The sequence below is a fragment of the Danio rerio genome, chromosome 20, assembly GCF_049306965.1.
Source record: "Danio rerio strain Tuebingen ecotype United States chromosome 20, GRCz12tu, whole genome shotgun sequence".
Taxonomy (NCBI): Eukaryota; Metazoa; Chordata; class Actinopteri; order Cypriniformes; family Danionidae; genus Danio; species Danio rerio.
Window position 1 is genome coordinate 26,734,860 of NC_133195.1, and position 22,399 is coordinate 26,757,258.

The 22,399-nt window shown below is 32.8% G+C and overlaps 1 protein-coding gene and 1 long non-coding RNA gene across 6 annotated transcripts in view; one reads left to right on the plus strand and one right to left on the minus strand.

Moving 5' to 3' along the window:
- The window catches only part of bach2b (BTB and CNC homology 1, basic leucine zipper transcription factor 2b), a 148,408-nt gene extending 143,947 nt beyond the window's left edge, over positions 1–4,461 (minus strand). For all 5 annotated transcript variants that reach the window (XM_677841.8, XM_068215638.2, XM_005160548.6 and 2 more), the window contains exon 1: positions 4,184–4,461. The gene's annotated coding sequence lies outside the window, so the exon portion shown is untranslated. The remainder of the gene's footprint in view (positions 1–4,183) is intronic.
- Positions 4,462–13,593: 9,132 nt separating this feature from the next.
- Positions 13,594–20,264, plus strand: LOC101886561 (uncharacterized). Its single transcript, NR_170098.1, has 6 exons — positions 13,594–13,809; positions 14,084–14,165; positions 14,279–14,379; positions 14,727–14,796; positions 15,289–15,390; positions 19,800–20,264. It is a non-coding gene; the product is annotated as an uncharacterized lncRNA (long non-coding RNA).
- The last annotated feature ends 2,135 nt before the right edge of the window (positions 20,265–22,399 follow it).

The window sequence follows — 22,399 nt, forward strand, 5'->3', positions numbered from 1 at the left end:
AGGTTGTTTGGATAAATTGTTCTTAATACCAGTTTATGAATCATCAGTACGAGAACGCCTGGACAAAAAGCTTCTGATCTTGAATAGAGCATATTCATTAATTGATGAAGCTGATTAAATCTTAATAATAAAAATATTTCTCTACATTCAACTGATGAATAATTCATTCTAATTCAAAATCTGTCATGAATTTGACTGATCAGTAGTAAGCAAGGCAGCAAATCATGAGAGAATGACTTTCAGAAAGAACATGCTCAGGGTACAATATCAGTAATGAAGAGGGAGTTTAATGAAGCTATTAATTGTGTTGCAGTCCCACTCAGGTCAGACAGACTCATCCTCCCTGATAATGAGTGCTGACTATTTTTTTTTCTTGCACTATACCTTTCTTTCCTTGTTAAAAAACGTACACCTTAGTAATTTTAAAAGGATAGCTTCAATTACATTGGGGATATTTATGTGTGGTGATTTAAAATGAGTTTTACAAACTGAGGTCTGGGAAAAGGAATCCTTTAACATTTTAAGAAAAGTATATAAATAAATAAGTGATTTAATTAAATAGTGAAAATAGGGGGAAATTACATCATTCATAATGATATAAATAATCAAGAAATAATCAAATAGATTAAAAATAGACTCATTTAAGCTACAATGTAAAAAAAATCCTGGTTGTCTGAAATGTTTAAGCTAAATCAAATTAACCTTATGAGTCCATTGAACTTAATAATATGTTAAACTGACTTAAAACAGCTTGTGTAACTAATCAAATAAGGTTAGAACATAAGTAACGTAGTATAATAAGTTACAATGACTTAAAAACATATGCTGTCAGGACTAATTGATCATATAATTTTTACAGTGCAGGATTTACCCATTTGTCAGCAAGAAAATATTGACCTTAAATTCACAAAAAAAGTTATCACTTATTTCAGTGGACCCCCTGGGACAGTCGCAAGACAATGACAGGGGGTCGCTTGGTGATTTCTAAAAGTCAAATAAATTTTATTAAACTATTAAAATTACCATATTTAATCCATAACCCACAGAAGATAAAAATAGTAGTTTTTAATATTAAAAAAACAATGTGTAAATGAAAAGTCATCAGCCTTTCAATAATTTTTTCATAGGATTGGTGTGTTTACGTTAGGTTAACAGCACGGCAATAGTGTCAGCAGCAGTAGATTGATTTTATAGCACCAGGTTGAACTTTCTGACTCTTTATCGCAACCAAATACATTAAAAATAGATTCAGGCCAAAACTGAACATTGAGAATGATCTCTGATTGGCAGTCTACAAAATTAAAGCAAGACTAGACTTGCGCTGAAAACACTGTCCACCAGTCTCTTTAGTGGAGGTTAATGTTAATTGTTAAATTAAACAAATTATTAAATGACTATAAAAATGATATGGCTGTTAGACTGTTGCACTTTTTTGTCAATATGTTCATGTTTATATAGCCCTATTGTTGTGTGTGCAACGTTTGCATATTTATAACCACCTAAGAGGAATTTGGGGGCATTGTTATTTTAGGGCTCACAGGCTGAAAAGTTAGGGAAGCCCTGACTTATTTGTAATTTATAACTTAAACATAAATACAGAACAGTATTTTTCATTCTGAAATATACACCTGTTACACCGAACAACAATGGATTTTTCATTTGCCTATATATGATATTTACTAAGGTTATTTAGAACAGTAAATAAGACACTTGCATTTAAAATGCTTTCAAAGAACTCAATATTACTTTTGCAAATGTTATGCAAACACAAAAATGACCCATTTCAGATGCACACCTTAAACAGCAGAACAATACAGCACAATGCATATTATGGTCACATCTGATTAGTCTTGCTAAATTCAGCCTGATTCAGTTTGCACTATTTACTTTGCACTCCAGCACCCACAGAGATTCCTTCCACAGGCACAAAGGAAGATGTTATTCAGGCAAAATGACATCCTCGGTCACCATGCACTTCCATTGTATGATGCAAAAAGATGCAATGATAGTGAATGGTGACTGAATCTATCATTCCACCTTACATCTTCTTTTGTGCTTCACGGGAGAAAGAAAGTCTAATAGGGTTGGAGCAACACGAGTAAATGATGACAGAATGTGGATCATTTGAAAGATCTATCCCTTTAAGGCATCAACTGATGACAAATGCATAACTGTGATCTCCATCGGGGGAGGGACAGCGGGCTTCAACGCATGAGACTGTAAAAATAACAATGGCGTCATATCTGCAAGATTATGCACAGATTTACCAACCGGATTTTTTGTTATTTTAAACAAAACAATAACGTGGATTTTGTTAGTTATGGATCGCTACAGACTACCTTAAAGCCTGAAAAGGGGGAGGGGGCAATGTAAACAGTTTCATAAAAGGAACAAGTGCTTAAAACAGATGATATGAGCAAGCTATTATGGCAATGAGAAGTTAATGTATTGCTGTTATGCTTAGCGATACCGCTGCTGGTTGAACAGTTCAGTCTGTCATGTATCTGGGGCAAAGGAAAAATATCCTGGATGGTTCAGTAGCGCGGCAGACAAAGGAATGCACGCGCAGCTCAAACTGCTGCATCACCTCATTTCTAATGCCCTCATAACATCGATTCATTCAGACGCCCGTCAGCGCATTCGCTGAAGAACGGCAAGTAATTAATCGAATTAACTAACCCTGTTGGAAAAAACCTAACCAAAAAGCGGGAAAATGTATAAATATATTCACATATAGTTATTGTAAATGATTTCCAGCACGAAAACGTATTCTATAAACACAAACACCGACGCACTCATTGCCACAAATAGCCATTTGATAATTAAAAACTGATATATTGATAGAGAAAAACTATCTTTTCTTTATCAAATAGCTTTGTTATGTCAATATGTGATTTAGTCGTATTTATATTTTATAAATAAAATATATTTATACTATATAAATATGTGAATAAGCATGCCAAGTCATTCATATCACTTTAAAACCAATCCAAAAACATAAGAGATATAAAGAACGGACAAAATAGATAAATTAAATTCTACGTGTGCCTTTAAGGACTTTATAATGTCATAGCCTACATGTAACATCACGTTAACATTTTAAATCAGATTTACCTAAAAAAAATCCTCAACAAAAAGAGTGGAAAACAAAATGCGTAAGGATAGGATGCAGGTAACAACGCATTCCCGAGTCCTCGAGCCCGCATGTACCTCTAGCTGGTGTCCGTTACTATTAGTCATCTTATTCAACGCGGAACTTCACATGGTAATGCGAAACACCTGCATCACCGAGGGAAGTTCATCGGTGTTATATGAAGACTGGAGATCCCGCATTCCAGCGGTCCCTCGTTCCTTTAAATGGTAGTCGAGAGGTTTGCATTGGCTGCTGAACCAAATAAGGCTCGCCGTCCCTTACACAGCAAATATTCTGCTGATTTTATGGGGATTAATTGGCGTGTGTAATGCAATGGCTGTGGTTTACATCAGAGATGTGCTGAGCAGAACAAAGACAGCTTGCTTCCCATTTTTACAACCTACTGCAGTAAGCACATTTTCCTACTAGCCGAGTATTTTTATCCGATGGCTCATTGCGATGAGCTGATATACAGTCTTCTGATTAAAAAACACACGTGCATATTTTAAAAACGCATTAGCCAATATTTATAAGCAATATTGAGAATCTACTAATGTATAAACGCCGTTATTTATATTAATTATGATTTATAAAACAAAAACTAATCCCGCTTTATTTCTTAACTCATCCATTCATTGGGAAGTAGGCGGGAATCTACACCGGGGGTCTCTCCTCCGTTGTTATGATCGGTCAAGGCCGACTGACAACTTCTTTTCTTTAAGGGAAAACAAGCCATGCCTGACCCCTCCTCCTCCTCCCCCCGGGATCGCAGCGCATCCCACTACTAGCAAACACACTCAAACTATTGTCACCGCTGCACAACAGGATGTGGTAACCTTACGTTTAAAAGGGAGTGTGTTTTCAGCTCAGCTAAAGCCATGCGGTCTACTTTCCCCCCTTCCTTTGATATTTGCCTACATATTGTGACACAAAGCCTCCGAGCGCCTGGCGAGCTGTGAGATAGCCCACTCAAAAACACAAGTTTGCCGCTCCGATTCCATTCACGACAGATGAATCACGCGTCTAGAGAGAAATAACCATGCAACTCACCTTCAGCCTAGTCTTTTCTTTTCCTTGTGATCCAGCCCTATTGTCCGTTTAGCAAATAATGTATTTTTTTCACATGATGACTTCCTTGCAGACTCCTAAAGCCCCCGGGCTGCAGGGAGATCACGTTTTGCGGTGCACTCGTTTAATATTTCGTTTTGCGTTTACGAGGAAAAAATGCGCGTTTATGCTTGAAATAGTGTGTCTAAAATGTGTGTGAATGTGTGTGTGCTGATCTCTGCAGCGTGCGGCTCCGTCTCCTCTGTTTGTTACACTCGAATGAAACGCCTACTCTCAATCGCTACATTGTTGACATTCGCGCACTGACGTCATCCCATCCCTCATTCACAACATGGAGCGCTGCGCATTGCGTTGCTGCCTCCAGTGGCAGGGCTTCTTACTCCAAATATGTGCGCAGCCGCGGTTCGCGAATTAGAGTAGCGGGGGGACGAGCACAAGCAGGCGGTGTGTGTGTGTGCTTCACGAGGACAGGCTGATTCCAGAGCGGGAATGGGACCCAATACACTTAAAAGACTTCCAAGGAGAAAAATATTATGCAGGCTGAAGCTGAGTCGTGGTTTAAATGCGAGAGTTGAATTGTGACCTGCTCGTTACGAATATTCACTTGCCTTATATATCTCTTTAATATGCGTTCATTTAACTTCTTTAAATGTATTTATTATTATTATTATTATTTTTACATATTTGCATGATGTCTAGTTTTGAAAGCTAATTTTATGTACACGGATACCTTACTTGTGATTTCTTGTTAGGGGTTTTGTAATGTTGTTTGCAGTTTTATTTATTGTAGAGCCTAATATTATATTATAGTTTACTTGTGTCTATTTTTTTTTTTCATTTTTAATGTGACCATATTTTTATATAAATATGCTTTAGAAAAAAAATATTTCTAGAGTTCATAATGAAATAAAACGATTCTATTTTATTTTAGCATCAATGACTGAAAGTTTCTTTTAGTTGAACCAACTCAGATTTACTAGATGCAGATATTTAGGGATATTCTTATTATCCATTTAAACTCTATTTAACCCTCTAACTACCCCACCAAAAAAAAAGTTAAGATTGCATTTCTTAACTCATAATGTCACTAGTTATCACTCTTAATGCATTTTTTAGCACATTCCATAATTTCTAAAATATCAGCCTCTACCAAATGGTTGACATGTCAGTTGGTTAAAGTAACAGACTTTCATATACTATGAAAAATATGTAAAAATATATATATATTTAAAATAAAACATTTCTCAAAACTAAACGATCTTTACTTTTTAAAGTATGCCATGAAATATTACATATTCTCAATTAACATGCTTTCATGTTTTATTTATTTATTTATTTTTTACAATAAAACCAAAATCAAGTGTAGTAGTGCAACAGAATTATGTTTGTTTGATTTGTTTCGCAAACCAACAATGCTGTGTGTGTAAATCATTATTGAAAAAAGTCATTAGGTAAAACAGTAAAAACAAGGTCAACCGTTTGGTAGAGAGGCAGTCAAAGGGTTATAGTGTGACATTTGTATTACCCATATAACTTATCAAAATTACCTAAAGTTCTTTAAAATTTGTATTTAATTTATAAGTAATTCCAAAAGAGGTTTGAAAACAAAAAATATAAAATAAAATAGCACATTTCTACTGTGATTTAGTGATACTTTTTTGTAAAATCTAATTTTGCTGCTGAATCTTTCTTAGTGCAGGTTATTTTTGAAAGTCAGGGGCTAATTTAATATTTTAATAATTGTAAATGATATAATGATATAATTTTTTTTTTGCAGTTTTATTTCTTGTAACCTAATATTTTATCAGTTTACTTATGATATAGAATTTTTACCAATTTTTAATCTGATTAGTTTTTATCTGATCAGCAAATTCTCATTGAGTAAATGCAAAATAAATAAAATAATCAGTTTTTTGATCTAGCATGTTATTACATTTCCATTGTATGTTGTTAAAAATGTTTCTCTAAATTTTGCAAGAACATATAGGCCTGCGTTCACATACATGGCTTAGATTAAACCAGGATTATGACAGTTCAATTAAAAAAATTCAGTATTACAATATATGTATGCTTAATCAATGAGTTGAAGTTTCTTTTAGTTGAACAAGCTCAAAATTACTAGAGGGAGGTTCATTAATTCATTCATTCATTCATTTTGCTTTGGCATGTTAATTTATTCATCAGGGTTTGTCACAGTGGAATGAACCGCCAACCTTAGAGATATTCTTTTGATTATGCGTTTTAACTCTAATTAAAGTATGTCAATTATATAACCCATATAACTGTCAAAATGACCTAAACATTTTTAAATTATATATCAGTTTATAAGTAATTCCAAAAGTTTGAAAAAAAAAACTGAATTTGTTATGCCTTTTTGATGTCTTAACATAATATAATGCAAATTTTTGACTCCTAAAAATATTGAACTTATTTATGATAAGAGTTATAAATTGTACCAAGTTCAAAAGAGTATTTATCAAAGGTTTATTTAAAAAAGAAAAAGAAAAATAGCACATTTTACATTTCTGCAGCTGAATCTTTCTCAGTGCAGGTTATTTTTTGAAATTCAGTTAATGTTGAAGTGTTGGTTACTTAAAATACTTAAAATAATAATATTTGCACTATTATTGCGTAGGGTGAAATTTAATAAACACACTGTGATCGAAGAACAGGGCAAACTGTCATTAAGTAAAATGACATTAAATTGTTAAAAGTCACCATAAGTGCAGTTATAATAAAAATGCACTTGAACTGTTGTAAGCGTCTCAGAAGTTAATTGCAGTCAGAGTGCTGAAATGACTTTGTGCATCAGTGGTTTGTGTAAGCAGTCTACCTGGGGAACACAGCTCATAATTCCAGCATGCTTTGTGCCAAACCATCCTACTTACTGCTTGTACAAGAGAGCTTCAGCTGAAAAATTCTCATTTCTCGTGTAGAATCCTTGCCCTAGGGAGCATGCATGTAATTATGAATTATCTAGCCGCCACAGACAGTTAATTTGTTTTTCTTGTTTTATAATTCATGGCTCCCCATCTTAATGTGGAATTTAGAGTATATAAAAAATGTCCCAGTATTGCATCATAGTTAAACAACTCTGAAAGTGATTAGACATATTCAATAAATAAACAATGTTTATAGACTGCAGGTATTTTTGCTTTTAGTATAAATATTAAAATATCTAAGATGCACTAGCTTCAAATGCAAAATTATTTAGATCGTAGAAAAATGTATCAAAATTAAGTTATGATTGTTATTAAACAAGAAAAATAGTGCGTCACGGTGGCTCAGTGTTTAGCACTGTCACCTTACAGCAAGAGCGTCCCTTGTTCGAATGCCAGCTGGGTCAGTTGGCATTTCTTTGTGGAGTTTGCATGTTCTCTCCAAGTTTTCTCTGTGTGCTCCAGTTTTCTGCAGTCCATAGACATGCACTATAGGTGAATTCAATAAACTTGGCTGTAGTGTATGAGTGTGTATGGATGTTTCCCAGTACTGGGCTGCAGCTGGATGGGCATTCACTGTGTAAAACATATGCTAAATAAGTTGGTGGTTCATTCCGCTGTGGTGCCCCCTGATTGATAAAGGGACTAGGGCGAAGGAAAATGAATAAATAAACAAGAAAAAATATCTGAAAAATATTACTAAATATATTTAAAGGAAACGCAAGAACATTTTCTGACCACGCAATCAGATTTCTTTTTTTGTTAAGCATAAAACAGCGATGCATTTTCAATCAATCAATCAATCAATCAATTAATCAGTCAGTCAGTCAGTCAGTCAGTCAGTCAGTCAGTCAGTCAGTCAATCAATCAATCAATCAAAATTTACTTGAAAAAGAATACATAACTAAATAAGACATAATATTTGTACTTAATGCAGTTTTTCTTCTCCAATCATTAACTTGATTTAGAAGAGGTTTGATTTTTGTAATAGAAAACAAGACAATAAACTAAACCTTAATTTTTTGCCGTGTACCAGAGGGTCAGATATTTTAATGGAAAGTAAAAATAAAATATAAAGACAAGGCAAAATAATACCCCACAGCTCTTAGGGATGAGGTAATATAAAGTGAATATTGTACAGCAACGTTCAGTTTCTTGCACACGACACTTATTTCACTTTACAAGACTTTTACATTTTTATTTTTGGGTGAACTTTCACTTTTAAATTAATACTATAAAACTTATTCTAATGGTGCCAGAGCAAAATAATAATAATAATAATAATAATAATAATAATGAAAACAATCTCCCGAGTTTAAATGGATAACCCCAATCCTAACCCTAACTTAACCCTTTTATCATTTGCTTTTTTATTGAAGGTTTAGAAAACTCCAGTCATTTATTGCATTGCCTGTTGCACAAGAGACATTCACAAGGACTGAATGTACACATCAGAAAAGAGCCAAGGAGTTCAAGAGGAATTCCTGCACTTGGTGACCTTTCCCTGTGGTCTTTTCTCCCAGGGGCCCCTCTAGATTGAGTGACTGAGTGATTTAAGGCACACCATCAAAGTCACGGGACTCTGATTCCCACCAGTGCTCTAGTAGACAAACAAACAGGTAGACTGATAGGGAGAACAAGCGAGATATAACGTAGACTTTGCATTTTGAACTAACTAACCTACATGTGAAAGAAAATGCCCCCAATGTGGCTTTAACCAAAACTTTCCTCTGCAATTACCACTTCAACACATTGTCATGTGTAAGGCTCAAATAGAGCGCTTGCGGAGTGAATTTCTCTGAAGCTCCTGAAAAGATAGGACAAGTACTGACATGTATAGTATATGTATGCATATGTAGATATATGGAAGGAAGCACATCTTCCAGCGGTTCTCTTTTTTCAACATGCTTTAGAATGTTGTTTTTAAAATGGCAAAGATGCATTTTCAGCATAATTTTCCCATTGTCAGTCTCACAAGATTCTTTGGAAATCATTATAATTTGCAGATTTTTTGATACTGAAACATTTCTTCTTCTAACTTGACTTGTCATGACATCCTTCCATCTAGAGAGACAGACAGACAGACAGACAGACAGACAGACAGACAGACAGACAGATAGATAAATAGATAGATAGATAGATAGATAGATAGATAGATAGATAGATAGATAGATAGATAGATAGATAGATAGATAGATAGATAGATAGATAGATAGATAAAAGTGTCTGCTAAACGAAATAAAATATGACGCAGAAAAAAAGGTTTGTCAAAGTCATAAAAAACAAAGGTTACAATAGTTTAAAATTAAGTTAAATAAGTCAACTTCTAAAAATTTATATAAAAATGATATTTTATCTCATATATCTGATATTATATATCAGTATATTTAGTTTTTTTTTTTTGATGTGCTCATTTGTCTCCATTTGCCTGTTGTAATGTCCTGGTGAATTTATTCAGTATTTTATAAAAAAAAAAAAAATATATATATATATATATATATATATATATATATATATATATATATATATATATATATATATATATATATATATATATATATATATATATATATATATATATATATATATAAATACAATTCTGACACACTTAAAAAGCCTAGCAAAAAAAAATTTAATTCTCTAATTGTACAAGGACTTTGATCCCTAGGCTTAATATTAATTGTTTTGGCAAGACATAAATAATTTATGTGACATCCTGTTGGATCAGAATGAGTGCATTTATTCTGAACTGGGGAAAAAAGCTGTGGCTCAGTTCAAATTCCCTAAAGGTAAAGTATGTAGTAAAAAGCACTATTAAATATTGCTCAATGAATATTTTTATAGAGCAGAAGAATAAAGCCTTTTGCTGATTCCTGTGATGCTCTTTTAGATTTTCTTGCAAGTTGAGGAGTGATGTTTGATTGCTGGCTATTGTTAGCTTACTTACCAACTTGAGTTTCTATTGCTCTTCTATTTTTCCCTTTCTGAGAACCACTGCTGGTGTGATCATGTGGCTCATTGGTGTTAAAATTCTTAATTTTCCCATTCATCCATAGGAAAAGATTTCTATTAAGCTTACAGGCAAAATAAAGGTGATGGTCTTTCTTAACCATAAAGATATGCCTTTTGTAAAATCCAAAACAAACAAAAAAGCGAGCACAGCAGTGTATGAGTTCTACAGTTTATTTAAAGCAACTTATTCAGCATTGATGTTAGCTTTATAATTGGATCATCCATTTAGGAATAGCATGATGCAATTCATATCATGTATGAAGCAAGCATTTCTGGTTCAAATTGAGATTCCTTATCTTTAAAACTTACTTGTCCTCCCTTATTGCCAAGCCAATGAAATACTGACCTAGTCGCTTAGCTTGAAAACTAGAGAGAATTTCATGCATCATTTTTGTTTCTTTGCTTTTAGTTCATGTTACTAGCATACATTATACATTAACATAGTTTCCTTTAGGATTTCTTCCAGCTGTAGCAGCAGGCCTTTTATACAGATCTTCCAACTACCTGTTGGAATTTTCATTGAGTGCAGTATTACAAGTAGAGATCGCATTCATGTAATACGAGCATGCAAATCTCTTTGCTTGTGCACAAAACTTTTTGCGCGCCCGCAAAAATATATGCTGTTCATGCACAGATTTTCTTGTGCGCTCTCAAATAAACATTGCTGAAATGTGATTTAGCGCGTTCATGTAACGAGTATGTCTCCAACATTTATTAGATTTGCCAGGAATATTTATGAATGTCTCCAATAGACCTACAGAACAGCATTGATGCGTCCTGAAGTAAAATGAAACAGCTATAAACCCCAGCAAGGTAAAGTTATAGTATGCAAAACCATAGACCTTTATCTATAAAAAAAAGTATAATGAGAAACTGTGTTCATCATAACTGAAAGCTCATGCATCGCACAGCCCTGTTAGTCAGCCATTCAGCATGTAACCTTAAGGGTTAAACAAATAATGCACAGCACTACTATGGTTATAGAAAAGTTCGCTTAGTTATAATTCACTTATATTTTAATACGTTTTGGTGCAATTATAACTCGCTATAAAATAAAAAACAGCAACAACTGAAGGTTTTAATGAGCAGTTGTAATGTAGCCTTGGAAATAAATTTTGGTGTTGCGCCCACCATGGAAGAATCCATGTAGCGGAAACCATGATGACGCTATTTTTATATTAAAGAAATGCTAAATACCTCATTAGCTGGTTTAAATGGGTTTAAATAAAGGTGAAGCTAAGATCAAGAAAGAAGAAAGATCAAGCTTCAGATCTGCTTGTTCAATTACTTTATTAAACTAAGCTGAATCATCACAACTTGTGTGTTGTTTGGAACAACTTAATTGTTGTATGTTCAATCCATTAAAATTTCTAAAAGCAATTAAGTCACCATAATTAACTTGTGTTTGAACAAGGAGAATTGTGTGGAACCCAGCATTGCTAGTGTATACTGTTCAAAACAGTGGTGCAAAAAACCAATTAAACCAACAATATATTTTTGAATTTTGAGAGTAATGTTGGGAACTTTTTATATAAAAAATGTTTTTATAGAAATGATTTTTAAATAGATTTTTTTATTGCTAATATTGCAGATAAATGCATTGCATAATAATGGATAATAATGCAAATGTGTTTATCCAATAGATAAATAAATAAATAAATAAACTTATTGTGATAGAATAGCAAAAATAGCTACTGAGGAAATATAGCTACTATTTAAAATAAACTGAATTTAAATTAATTTTGTGAAATCTAACTTTTTGAGCACGTGTTACAACTAACCCTCTTTCTGTTACAACTTGCCCTGCATTTGGGGTAAATAGTAAAATTTTTACTCCTGGCATATTTGGCAATACTGCACAGACAATATAGATCCGGGGACCATACAACCAGTGCTCATTTGCAGGACAGGCTTGTGTGTTGTTGGTAAAACATATGGTTTGTCTAAGTGCATTATTTTGTTTATTATTGGGTCAAAACCAAAAAGTGTTTTCTCTCTCCCCTATTTTTATGGATTATGTTGGAAAAAAATTCAAGTTCTGTATGCTCCACAATTAAAAAACTATTGTTAAAGAGCTGCAAAAGCAACTCGCTGTATTCTGGAAAACCAAAAGCACTTGTCTTATTAGCTTCTATAAGGTCAAATGGATATCTGGTTAGCTAAATTGTGCAATATTGTAAATTTAGTTTTAATTTTTATCTTAGAAAAAGAATGCATGCGGTACATTGGAAAAAAACTACATCATATACAGCAAAACAGCTGCATGAGAAACGGCAAAATAAGAGATTTTATTGTTCTAGCTGAAAGTACAGCGCAATATCAGACGACATGTCAAATCCCGCACGCTGCCGAAAGCATGAGTCATAACAGTAAGGACTGGTGTAAAATCAAAACAGGCCCCTTCAACCAGTCGAATGCACAACAGTCGGCCACGCTTGATGACTCATTTCGGAGGAGATTAATTGACTTTGCGGTCGCTGCAGCGCAACACCGTGCCAAATGACATCCTTATATTGGCTCACTAAGGTACTAGACAAGCCCCGACAGAGGCACAAAGACGTAAACCCAGCCGAAAACTCAGAGGCCAGCCAACGGTGCAGTAAAAGCCAAACGCTGCGATTACGTCAATCGCTGAGCCTCGGGGAGTAGGATAACCGCCATTCACAACACAGACACCACACAGATACTAACAACAGCTCAGGTTACCTACGGGACAGGTAACACTTCCCCCCCTATGAGAAGCACACAGGACGTACACTTTCACCTACACTCTCTAGTTTTAGTAACTCATTTCTACTGATTTCTTTATCTTTGCCATGATGACAGTAAATAATATTTGACTAGATATTTTTCAAGACACTTCTATACAGCTTAAAGTGACATTTAAAGGCTTAAGTAGGTTATTTAGGTTAATAAGGCAGGTTAAGGTAAAAAAAATTGCTTAAAGGGGCTAATAATTTTGACCTAAAATGTTTTTTTTTAATATTTAAAACTGCTTTTATTCTAACTGAAATAAAACAAATAAGACTTTCTCCAGAAGAAAATATATTATCAGACATACTGTGAAAAATTCCTGGCTCTGTTAAACATAATTTGGGAAATATTTGAAAAAGAAAAAGAAATTAGGGCTATAATTCTGACTTCAACTGTGTATAATTATTGGAACACTTTAAAACAATGGTCTATTAGTTAATGTTTGTTAATGTATTTACTAACATGAACAAGCAATTTGTAATAGATTTATTACGATATTTATTCAACTATGTAAAAGCTTGTTAATGTTCTTAGTTAAATAACGTTAGTTCATGTTAACTCACTGCATTAACTAATGTTAACAAACACAACTTTGGATGTTAACAATGCATTAGTTAATGTTGAACTATGGTTAATAAATGCTTTACAGATTAATAATACTTGGTTAATGTTAGTAGATACACACTGTAAAAAATTCCTGTAAATTTACGGTGAAAATCAACAGCAAAATACTGTTTTAATGTAAAAACAGCAAGTTGCCGTTTTTTACAATGCATCATGGGAAGACTTGCTCACTTCAGTTTGAGTGGTTGAGCAACAACAGTAAGGGCACTGTAATTTAACGGTTTTATACCATATTTTTTTCTGTGTACACAAGACACCATTTTGGATTATCTACATGAGGTAAGTTTGCAGCTCCATATGTGACTAACTATCTGTAAAATATCTGTTAGTTTTTAAAATCACATGTAAACATCCAATAAACACACAACTGCAACAATGATATGACTGTGTAAATTTGAAAAGCAAGATTAGCATAAGGACTCGGTAACGTTAGTCCTCACATCTCCTGGAGCCTGGATGGATATTTTACCTGAACTTTTAGGAACAGTGCAAAAATTGAACGTTATAATTTGTGGTTACATGAACTGGTACATTGCCCTGCATTTTATGACAGATTTGAACTGCGTGCCTCTGTTTGAAACTCCAAGGTACTTAACAAGAAAGGATAATTGGATAATTTGGATATTTTCGACGAGGTAAGAAGCTATATCTGTAAACGTACTATCTTTAAATTACTTATTAAATTTAAATATCATACCATAAACATCCAATCAACACATAACCAAAGCACCTGTTTATTTAATTGCAGGATCCGACCGTGTGAATGTCTTGAGAAGAGAAAGGGGGTAACTATAGCCTAATTTAGCAAGCTAACGTTAGCTGGAGGACTCATTTTCACATCACACACAGGTAAGAATGTTAAACCTAGATTTTACATGAACTTTGAGTGAAGATTGTACAGAATCTTTTTTTTTCTTCATGTGGTTACATGTGTAACTTGCATATTTGGTCCATTTTATTACAGACACTTTTCATTTGCAACTCCGGTGCTTCTAAAAATAACATTTTAAGATCGAGTGAGACCTTTGTTATTTTTACGTTATTGCAGTTGGTTTATATAGAAATTGACTAGAGTTACGATCAGATTTTATGCTTGGTAACGTTACCTAAAGTGGCAGAGCTTTTAATCTTTTTTGTGAGTAAGAAGTAACTGCTATTATAATGAAAATTCTTTACAATTCATTTTTGACCAATAGATGTCTGCCACCACTGCTAATCTTGAAAAGATGGGTAACCTGCCAGTGACTCCTCATTTGATTCTGCCTGGTAAGTATTTTGTGATTAAGATAGGGAAAAAATCTAATTTGTGTCCCGCTATAGACTTTGCTGGTTTGTATTTGACGAAATAGATTAATTCATTTTTAATTTATTAAAGCAAAGTCTCATTTAGTTAGAAATGTATGTATTTGTTTTGATCTGATACCCAAAGAAATAAACTTGCCTTTTAGAAGCCTAGTTATCCTTTAGTATTACTATTGACATACTATTGTCAATGTTTTAACAAATGCTTAAGACATTCTGTCACTTTTCATTATCTTTGAATCTCAGATTACCTGGTTTGATTTCATGTAGTTGCTTATTATAGTTATTTAAATATTTATTTTAATTTTGAAAAATTATATTGTATGGCTTTATCACGTCTTGCATAATTTTATCATGGCCCTTTCTACACCAAGCCTTTCAAAACAAATGATAAATAACAGAATTAATCTCCAGAATAATTCCTAAATAATACTTTAATCAACCAATTTATTAAAGGTTCAGATGATACTTTGGGCCAGTGGATAAAACAATGGATGATCAGCATGGAAGGCAGAGTAATCTGTGAGGGTGAGCATGCACACTGGAATTCCTTCAAAGGTAATATGTTTGCACTTACATATTTTTTGTTTAATTTAGCATGAGGACTTCATGGAATAGAATATTGTTATGTCCAACTTGTCGCATGTGTGTTTGTGTGTATACACTACAAGTGAAAAGTTTGGAATCATTGGAATCAAAAAAAAAAAAAAAAAAAAAAAAAAAAAAAAAAAAAAATATATATATATATATATATATATATATATATATATATATATATATATATATATATATATATATATATATATGTCGTATAATAAGCTTCTTGTGCTCACAAAGGCTAAACAATACTGTAATAAACAAGGACAAATACAGCAAAAACTGTGATATAGTGAAATGTCAGTTAAATAGTATATATTTATCATAAACTAATTAAATCATGTACTGGTATTTTATCGTATTTAGTTTAAAATGTGATTCTTGTATTTTAAAGTTAAATTTTGATCATCATTAAAAATACTAGTCTTCAGTGTCACATAATTATCATGGTGCTTAATATAACCATTTGCTAAAAATAAACTTTTATTGTTGTTGTCATAACTTTGTGAAACAATACAATACACATTATTCATTCATTTTCTTTTCGGCTTAGTCCCTTTATTATTCCAGGGTTGCCACAGCTTAATGAACCGCCAACTTATCCAGCACATGTTTTATGCAGTGGATGCCCTTCCAGCTGCAACCCATCTCTGGGAAATATCCATACACACCCATTCACACACATACACTACAAACAATATAGCCTACCCAATTCACCTGTACCACATCTTTAGACTTGTGGGGGAAACCAGAGCACCAGGAAGAAACCCACGCGAACACGGGGAGAACATGCAAACTCCGCACAGAAACGTCAACTGACCTAGCCAAGTCTCGAACCAGTGACCTTCTTGCTGTGAGGTGACAGCACTACCTACTGCGCCACCACATCAGTACACATTATACAATACTATTTCTAAGTACCATTGAAAATTAATTACTTTTACTCATCCAACTAAATTGTTCAAGCATGAAAGTAAATTAGACAACGTGGTGGCTCAGTAGGTAGTGCTGTCACCTCACAGCAAGAAGGTTGCTGGTTCAAGCCTCGACTGGGTCAGCATTTCTGTGTGGAGTTTGCATGTTCTCCTTATGTTCGTGTGGGTCTCCTCCAGGTGCTCCGGTTTTCCCCACAGTCCAAAGACATACAGTATAGGTGAATTGGGTAAGCTAAAATTGTCTGTAGTGTATGAGTGTGAATGAGAGTGTATGGGTGTTTCCCAGTGATGGGTTGCAGCTGGAAGGGCATCCACTGCGTAAGACATATGATGGATAAGTTGGAGGTTCATTCCGCTGTGGCGACCCCAGATAAATAAAGGGAAAAAGCCAAAAAGAAAATGAATGAAGGAATGAATAAAAGTAAATTCATTTTTTATAATGCAAAAAAGATTTTTAAAAAAATGTAAATTGTAAATTTTTTTTTTTTAATCAAACAATCGTAAAAGAATGTATCAGTTTCCAAAATACTTTGAAGCTTTTTTTTAGCACTAATCATTATAAGAATCAATATTAGTGGTTTTGTACCAATAATATAATGATTTCTAAAGGATCATGTGACACTAAATTAAATGTGAAACTACGTTCAATAAGAAAAGAAATTTTTTTTTAAAAATTTAAATTATTTATATTGTGTAGTAACTAGGGATGTAACAAAATTGTAAATACCGTCATACCGCAATAGTAATTTTTTTCAATATTACCGTAGGCGCATGACTCAATAAAACTATATTTCTGAGAAAAGTTTGCTTAGGCGAATGAAGCGAACGGGAGGTAGCGGGAACTGCAATTTCCATCAGCCCAGGCGTGGCCATCATCCTTTGCGGTCTGTTGTCGCTACAGATCCAGTAATGCGGAAATGGAGTGTGCTGCTAGTAGCGGGGAAGGAAAAGAGCTGGAAATGATCGAACCTAAAGTGGGTTTTAAATCGGATGTGTGGAAGCATTTCGGTTTCTCTCTAAAAAGATACAAGAAAGGAGAAAAGGTGACAGACAACAAAAAAAAAGGTATGCAGACACTGCCAGACTGTTGTGAAATATAAGTCGGGGAATACGACTAAAAACAGTCATGGGGACTGCAGAACACAGCACACTTGTTAGATTGATGCAGACATTGACTTGTAATGCAAAGAGACCTCTATCTCACTCATGGCTTGTCCTCTCAAGTGGTGGAAAGACAATGCACAGTGTTACCCACTGCTGTCAACCTTGGCCTAATCATATCTCTCTGTCCCAGAAACCTCAGTTCCAAATGAGAGGGTTTTTTTTCTGTTGCAGGGGACATGCCCAGACCCCAGCTTTTACCAGATTATAATTATATGATTATTTTCCTTATAAAACCCATCTCTATCTAAGTGAGTGAGTGATTAAATGTTGAATGTGATGAGTTTTCAACAATACTAAATTGAAACTTTATTTTTTTATATGGTTTAATAGTTTTTTGTAATTAAAATTTAAAAATTGAAGTTCCTGTTTCGAAACTTACAGATAGATGGCTAATTTGTATGTCATTGATATGTTCAGTGCTAAGGTAAATAAACACTTTTGGCACTTTTTTCGAGTCTTTTCATTAGTTTTGTTTTTCCTGTAAATTGTTCAATAAGTATGCCATTCATACCGAGGTATTATCGTACAGTGAAATTCTGATACTGTTACATCCCTAGTAGTAACACTTTAAAATTCAACATTTTTACTTTATTTTTGATCAAATAAATGCAGCCTTTGTGAGCAGAATAGCCTTTTTAAACATGACCTTTAAAAAATATGTCCTTCAGATTAATATTTTGAATAGAAAGCTTTACAATTATATATTTTTGCATAAACATTAGATTAGTCAAAGCCAAAATTGGAGCTAATAAACTTAGTACACGCCAGTGAATATTTTGATGAAAAAAAATAAACACAACTTTAATAATAAACAGGAAAAAAATATTACTCTGTTTAATAAAACTGTTTTGTTTAAATGCACCAATATATATTTGTCTATATTCACTGAGGAATTTATACAAATATAAATTTTTTAAAGGGGCTGTTAATTTATGCTGAACACTATATGTGGTGTGTGTGTGTGTGCATGTGTGCATGTGTGCGTGCGTGCGTGGTCTAAATTATTAGCCTCCTTGATTTTTTTTTTCTTTTTTCAATATTTACATATTTATGTTTAACAGAGCAAAGAATATTTCACAGAATTTCTGATAATTTTATTTCTTCTGGAGAATTTTTTTCTGATTTTTAGCTAGAATAAAAGTTTTTTTTTTTTTTAAACATATTAAGGTCAATATTATTAGTTCCCTAAAGCAATACATATTTTTGATTGTTTACAGAACAAACCATCGTTATACAATGACTTTAATTAACCTAATTAACCTAGTTAGGCCTTTATATGTCACCTTAAGCTAAACACTAGTATTTTAAGAAAACATAGGCAATTATTATCTGCCGTCATCATGGAAAAGATAAAAGAAATCAGTTATTAATTTTTACAAATTAGTTCTTAAAACTAGTATGTTCAGAAATGTTGAACAAATCTTCTCTTTGTTAAACAGAAATTGTGGAAAAAATTATATATTATATTATATACAGTTGAAGTCTGAATTATTTGCCCCCTGTTTATATTTTTCCCCAATTTCTGTTTAACGGAGAGAATTTCTTCAACAAATTTCTAAACATAATAGTTTTAATAACTCATATCTAATAACTGATTTATTTTCTCTTTGTCATGATGACAGTAAATAATATTTGACGAGATATACTTCAAGACACTTCTATACAGCTTAAAGTGACATTTAAAGGCTTAACTGGGTTAATTAGGTTAACTAGGCTGGTTAGGGTAATCAGGCAAGTCATTATATAGCAATATCTAAACATTATATAGCTTAAAGGGGCTAGTAATTTTGACCTTAAAATCAATATTTAAAAAAATAAAAACGATTTTTATTCTAGTCAAAATAAAACAAGACTTTTTCCTGAAAAAAAAAAATATTATCAGATATTGTGAGCATTTCCTTGCTCTGTTAAACATTATTAGGAAAATAATGAAAATAAATAATTCAAAAAAAGGGGCTGATAATTCTGACTTCAACTGTACATATATAATAGCAAATAGGGACTTTAACTATGTACACACACGTTACTGGTGTTGTTAAAAAATCAAACATTTTAACATTTGAATGCCCTTTTCATGTCTTTAATCTTCATCATATAATAATAACCTTTTTTCAGGGAAAACCATTTTAGTGCTGCAAAAATGCATGTGCTTATTCACTAAAATTTACTTTCAGAACAGAAAATCACTTTTGCAGATAGTTTATTTATTTTTGTAAGTCATACAGTTTTAAATACCTTGTTCACAGAAAATCTTTTATTCTTATTATTCAGATGCTTTGCTGGCATAAATCCAGAGAGGGGAACCAAGGCTGTGAGGGGAAATGTGACATCAAAAAAAAAAACTGGCAAGACAGTTCAGAAGAAGACCATGACTTTAAACCCCAAGGTTTCAAACATTTTAAAGAAACTAATGGACTTTGAATGGGACTTTATTTAAAATGCAGCTTGCTTGCACCCCCCTACTTTTGAAACACAGAGGACTTTTTTCTTTATTTGCTGAAGCTCATTTTAGGGCTATATATTTTTATATTTTATATCCAAGACTAAATTGTAAAGTGGCTATTTATTAATTTTTTCTATGACATTCGGTAAGTTGCTTCTTGTTGTACAATGCTGAATACGATCTTAACATTTCTGGAGAACTTACAATTTTTGCCTGTTCTTTGGCTTAATATTTACACAAACACAATGCAGATTTTATTTTGTGTTGTTTGAAAATAAAAATGTGAAATATAACTTGGATTTATTTCTCTTTTTTAATCATTTTAATCTGAAATAATATGGTTAAATATGGATTGTAATTTAACAGCTTTATGCTTCTAAATAACAGATGCATGCTGTAGATAAAATGTAAAAAAAGGTAGGGCACTGTATTTTTACATTAGAATAACAGTGGTATGCTGTATCTTACAAAACAGTATCATGCTGTTAATTTAAAATGGCAGGGCACTGTATTTTTACAGTTCCATAACAGTAGATTACTGTGGCTAAAAAAACAGTATCATGCTGTTAATTTAAAACGGTAGGGCACTGTATTTTTACAGTTCCACAACAGCAGAATACTGTTGCTAACAAAAACAGTATCATGCTGTTAATTTAAAAAACGGTAGGGCACCATATTTTTACAGTATGATAATGGCAACCACAGCTGCCAGTAGATTACCGTTTTTTTACAGGGAAATTTTTTACAGTGCAGTAACATTAACTAATGGACCATTATTCTAAAATGTTACCATACATTTTTTTTTTTTATTTTGCAGCACAAAACGTTTAATGAATATATTGCCTATTATTTAAATTCATGATAATCAAGCTCCAAAAGTGCATCATAAAATTGGTATATATGCACTTTATTTCAAGTCTTCTGAAGTCATAAAATATAGTTTTGCAGATTATTTTCCTCTGACTCCTCTGGCTCTTATTTTGGCATGTGCTTACTAAATGGATTTGGCATGAGAGAAGTCTGAATTGAATAAGTACTTTCCAATGAATTGGTTGATACAGTACAGTAATCTTTATATAATATACAATCTGTTATATTTATCTTATATTTTTAATATGTTTTAAGGTAATTTTAGTACTTCAACTCTAAAAGTACTTAAATTACACACTAAAGCATCTTAGAAAAAAAGGTTACCCTTTACAATAAGCTTGTCTTAATGTTAGGTAATGCATTTATTAATATGAACATTACAGTATTTGTTCATATTAGTTAACGTTAGTTAAAGAAAATACAGTTGTTCATTGTTAGTACATGTTAAATCCCAGTGCATTAACCAATGTTAACAAGCAAGCATTAGTAAATGTTGAACTATGGTTAATAAATGCTCTACAAGTATTGTTCATGTTAGCAATGACATAAACTTATGAAACCTTATTGTAAGGTGTGACCCACAAAACTAATAAAAATAACTCAAAACTGAATACATTTTTATAAATAATTATTTTATTTTTCTTTCTTTGTTTAATTGATGATTTCTTGAGAGTTTGATTATTGCAGAATAAAAAATGTGAATTTTCTAAAGTTGACAGCACGAGAAAAGAATGACTAATTACAAGTTTTGAAAACAGTCAGTCATAGAGCTTTTGACCGACATGAGACTAACTGAATGATGACAGAATATTCATATTTGGGGAAACTAATCCTTTAAGATTGGTTTTGGCAGGTTCACACTAAAATTTTGAATAGAAAGTTGTTACTCTGCAGAACATCTTCAGACATTCAGATGAAAAACAGAACTTTCACATTTGACAAGTTGTTATTCTATATCCGTCAGGCCAAGTGTGGGTGTTTATGCTTGTGTGTGTGTGTGTAAGTGTGTGAGTGTGGGGGTGGTAAAAGGTTGCTAGAGTTCAAACCAACCAATGGTTTTGTTCTTGGCTTGAGATTGTGAGATTCTTGATCAGCCACATCTGTAATGAGAGCAAAGCTCTCTATTTAGCTATGAGGTTTATAAAAATATAAAAGTGAACAGGAAAAAAATGACATTCATACTAGATATAGTGATGAATCGCAAGCAAACTCCCTTTGATGTCTGATATCAAAGCACTTCTTTAGAACGATATACTTTCAAAATGAGTTTAAAATAGACTTATTAGATAACAGATGGGCATTCTATAAATAATTACAGAACTAGGATCAGTATTACAAGACATCTAATACATTTGTACACGTTTTTTACACTATAATGATGTACTAATGCTGCTTGGCATATGGTGAAACTAAAATCTAAAATATACTCAAAAGAATTTAAACTAATATTTGCTTAATTATTTAAAAAAAAAACATTGGAACATTGGACGAAGGTTTTTAGTTGATGTCTAAAATGTCTGAAGCAAGAAACATACATACATACATAAAATAACTACAT